At 35.8% G+C, this 4,664-nt stretch overlaps 1 non-coding gene across 1 annotated transcript; it reads left to right on the top strand.

Annotated features, from left to right (window-relative positions):
* The first annotated feature begins 2,897 nt into the window (after positions 1–2,897).
* LOC128040781 (small nucleolar RNA R71) lies at positions 2,898–3,004 on the top strand. Its single transcript, XR_008195587.1, has one exon. It is a non-coding gene; the product is annotated as a small nucleolar RNA R71 (small nucleolar RNA).
* The last annotated feature ends 1,660 nt before the right edge of the window (positions 3,005–4,664 follow it).

Raw genomic sequence — 4,664 nt, 5'->3', positions numbered from 1 at the left:
AGGTGCACAAGGGTTTAGATATCTTTGAGAAATCCTTAATGAATCTTCTATAAAATCCCGCATGACCTAAAAAGCTTCTAATCCCTTGACACTGGTGGAGGTGGGAATTTTTCTATTACTTCCATTTTTGCTTTGTCCACTTCAATCCCTCGGTACAATATCCTATGCCCTAGAAGAATTCCTTCACGAACCATAAAATGGTAGTTTTTCCAGTTCACAACAAGATTTGTTTCTTTACAACATACCAATTCTATATTTTTAAGCAATGTTCAAAATCATTGCCAAACACTGAGAAATCGTCATTGAAGACTTCACAGAACTTTTCCACCATGTCCGAGAATATGGCCATCATTTAATGTTGAAAGGTTGTCGAGGCATTACATAACTCGAATGGAATCCGTCTAAATGCAAAAATTCTATACAGACACGTGAAGGTGGTCTTCTCTTGGTCATTAAGAGCTATGAAAGTCTAATTTTACTCGAAATAACCATCCAAACAATAGTAGAAAGCTTTCCCAGCGAATCTATCTAACATCTGAGCAATAAATAGTAGGGGAAAATGGTCCTTCCTAGCTACCTTGTTAAGCTTGCGATAGTCCCTGCATACTCTCCATCCTGTAATAGTGCGAGTTTAAATGAGCTCATTATTATCAATACTCACTACTGTGACACCTCCTTTACTAGGTACACAATGTACGGGACTCACCCATGAGCTGTCTGAAATCGGGTAAATAATGTCAGCATCAAGCCACTTGATAATTTCTTTCTTGATAACTTCTTTCATGATCAGATTCAATCTTCTCTATTGTTCAATAAAATTGCTGTTCCATTCCTCCAATAAAATTTTATGCATGTAGAGAGTAAGCTGATTCCCTTGATGTCAGCAACTGTCCATCCTAATACCTTCTTAGTTCACCGAAGGAATTTTAACAACTTGACCTCTTGCTCGGGTATTAACACTATAGAAATTACTACCGGCTAAATGTTGTTGTCTCCCAAATATGCATATTTTAAATGTTTCGACAAAGGTTTCAACTCCAGTGTGGGAGGTCCCTCTATTGATAGTTTAGGAGGATTAAAAAAGCGATCCGATAAATCCAAGATTCAAACTTCTACCCTAGTATATGCATAAACTACTTGGCTTCCATAAGTTCATCAATGTCCTCAAAAATTACTACGCCACTCCACTCAAGTGATCCTTCATAACTATCATAATTTCTTTGGAAAAACTTTGAAACTTTTCCTCTACCGTTGTTTCCATCAACCCAATGGCGTGGCATTCTTCATTCTCATCAGCACATTTCAAGGCATTAAATACATTGAAAGTAATATGTTGATCATTTACCCTCATGGTCCGTTCACCTTTTTGCACATCAATTAAAGTCCTGCCAGTAGTAAGAAAAGGTCTTTCTAGAATAACTGGCACATCTTGGTCGGCTTCACATTCTAAAATAAGGAAATTTGTAGGAACAGTAAATTTATCTACTCTTACTAGCACATCTTTAATTTTATCTACCAGATGTGTGTAAGATCGATCACCCAGTTACAATGTACCTATAATAGTCTTGCTTTCCCAATTCTCAGCTTCCTAAAAATAGACACATGCATTAGGTTTACACTTGCTACTAAAGGGCATAATGTCATACCAACATATTGATTTATACTTGAACATAGGATAGTGAAACTCCCTGGGTCCTTCAACTATGGAGGTAATATATTCATTAACATTAATGTGCACCCTTTAGTGATAGCAGCAGTCTCAAATTCTCTCAATCTTCGCTTCTTTGACAGTATATCTTTCATAAATTTCACATAATTGGGCATCTACTCCAAAGGTTCTACTAGTGATATGTTGATATGGAGTTTCTTCAAAACATCCAAAAATCTTTTGAACTGAACATCCTGATTAGAATTATGGAATCGCTAAGGAAAAGGTAGAAGCGGTCGCCCTTCTGGTTGTTGATATTGTTTTGTTGTGCCATTTTCATTGGCAACATGATCTAATTCTATTGCAACATTCTTTTATTTACCCTTTTCAGGTGCAAGATTCTTTTAATTTGATTATGAATTCTTTCCATGGTTGAGTCTGGAGTTTTCCTCTTCTACAGCGGTGTCTTGAACAACATCATCCAACTATGTCCCACTTTTGAGTGTGATAGCCTTGTACTATTCCTTCCCTTATGTTCTCATATTCTTAGTATCGTTTAGTAATGCTCCTTATGGCCTCTAATTTAAAGCATTTGCTATCTTCCCAACTTGATTCTCAAGAGCTCTGAAGGACACAGCCTAGCTCCAAATTAAAGCATCATTCTTGGCCATATATTCCTTCAGTAAGGTTTCAAGGAAGGTAGAAGATGATGCTTGACTCTATTTAATATTTTGCCTCGGCATAGGATGATTATAACTAGGTGATGCATTATTAGCATTCAGTCTCACTACATTGTTTAAAATCCTTGCACCTTGATTATCCTAACTAAAGTTCAGATGCTGCTTCCACCCTGGATTGTAGGTGTTGGAATAGGGGTTATTATTCCATTTAAAATTACCTATGTAGTATATAGATGTTGGGTTTGATGGGCATTCATCAAACACATGGTCTTCACCGTAATAAACACACGATAGTTTACTTGATTCATCTCCTTGACTGTAGTGGGCCTTTTCATTGTTTAGATCATATTAGGTAAAGAAGATACCTAAGCTGTCAATGAAGTGATTGCATCAAGCTCCAACATCTCGTAGTAGGATATTGATAATAATTGTTGATAATCATTTCCAAAATCTCATATGCTTCATTATAAGATTAATCCAAAAAGGTACCATTGGTAGAAGCATCAACTACCATCCTCGTTTGTGCATTCAACCCATTATAAAATATCTCCATCTACGTCCAGTGCTGGAATCCATGCATAAGACATTTTCAAAGTCATTCTCTAAACCATTCCCGAGCTTCATATAGCGTTTCATCCTCTGATTGTCGAAAAGATGTGATCCCATTTCTAAGCTTGGCATTCATATTTGCTGGATTATACCGTAGCAAATATCTCTGGCACAAGCCATTCCATGATGCCACTATTACTGACGGTAATGCATTAATCCATGGTATTGCACCATCTCTCAAAGAATATGGAAATAGCTTAAACCATAATGCTTCTTCAGGAACACCCAATTGTCTAAACGAGTCACAAACCTCTAGAAAAAGACTAAAATGCAGTCTTGGATCTTCAGTGGGTAATCCACCTAACTGTCCTATTGTTTGCAACATCTAAAACATTATCAGTTTTAGCTCAAATTGTTGAGCTTGTATGTGTGATCTTACTATCCCTGGATTCAAATCATCCAAAATTGGAACTACATGCCCCCGAATTGATCTGTCTCGGTCATCTATCACACGACGATCATTCTTGGTCCTAATTGGATCATAAGTGAAACCATGATCATTCTTGTTCCTAGCCATATTTCGTAGTTCTTTTTACATCCTCTGTAAAGTTCTCTTGATCTATAGGTCAAAAGGATACTCTTTGTTAATAGGAATGCCTATTCTCATACACTGACGAAAAACCTATAGAAATTAAATACAACTAAGTTAAATAAAACTAATGAAACTAAATAAATTAACAAAACAAAATTTCTCCAAATTGTCGATCCTCGAAAATGGTGCCAAAAACTTGTCACATGTGAAATGATATGCAAATTGTGCAAGTATACACGTCGAATCAAGTAATACAGTGATAGGTGAGATCGTCTCCGAAAGGATCGGTTAGGTCTAAAATGGTCGAGTTATTAGAATGAGTATGATTAATGTTATGAAAAAAATAATGATAAGAATGTAGTGGTAATTTAAAGGAATAATGATGTTTGCAATGTGTGTCACTGATAAATAACAAAAAATGCTATGACAAGACAAGAGTAAGAATGCAATGGCAAATTCGACAAGAATTACGCGAATAATATGCAAATAAACAAGTAAAAAAATAAAAAAAGTTATGCCGAAGGTGCTACAGCAAAGGATAGAGGGTCTACGATGTTGATTTGGAAGATCGAGATTACTAAGAATCTGCTTTTACTTAGAGTAATGCATTTGCAAAACCATAATCAACATACTGCTCAAATGAGTTCTAAAATGGTTTGCTTATTTTAAGAACAGGACCTCAATTTACCTTTCCATAGGCAATATATGTCTATAGGCCTTTAGCACGATACCTTGCACTATTTTGTTTTCTTTCCGTATGAACGTTGCTCTATGTCTAGAGGTTGCTACAAGTATTTGGTTGAACATTTGCTCATATCATTCAATTTCAATCTCAGTAACCTAACCTTGTCAGAATTAGATTAATTTAATAAACACGTTGTACACCCACCTCTGTCTAGAGTTTGCAAACATGCAATTTTGTAAGTAAAAAAAAACCATTGAATGAAACAGTGTATTAAAGAAGATCTGCGCTTAAGTAATTAAAGAAAATAAGAGCTTCATCAAGTAATCCAAACCTTATGTGATTTAGCTCATGGGTTGGAAATTAAAATTCAAATCCAAAGTATCATTCAACAGCATTTTCATCAAATCAATGCATGAAGAGTAGTCAAGAAATAACAGAAGAACTCTAGAAAGATAACTTTCGGTTATCCAGCCCACACTCCAGCGATGTAGTGTCCTGTGGTGTCTGAGA

Source organism: Gossypium raimondii, chromosome 4 (assembly GCF_025698545.1).
Source record: "Gossypium raimondii isolate GPD5lz chromosome 4, ASM2569854v1, whole genome shotgun sequence".
Lineage (NCBI taxonomy): Eukaryota > Viridiplantae > Streptophyta > Magnoliopsida > Malvales > Malvaceae > Gossypium > Gossypium raimondii.
The sequence above is the reverse complement of the archived record's forward strand: the minus strand, read 5'-3'. Positions and strand labels throughout refer to the sequence as shown.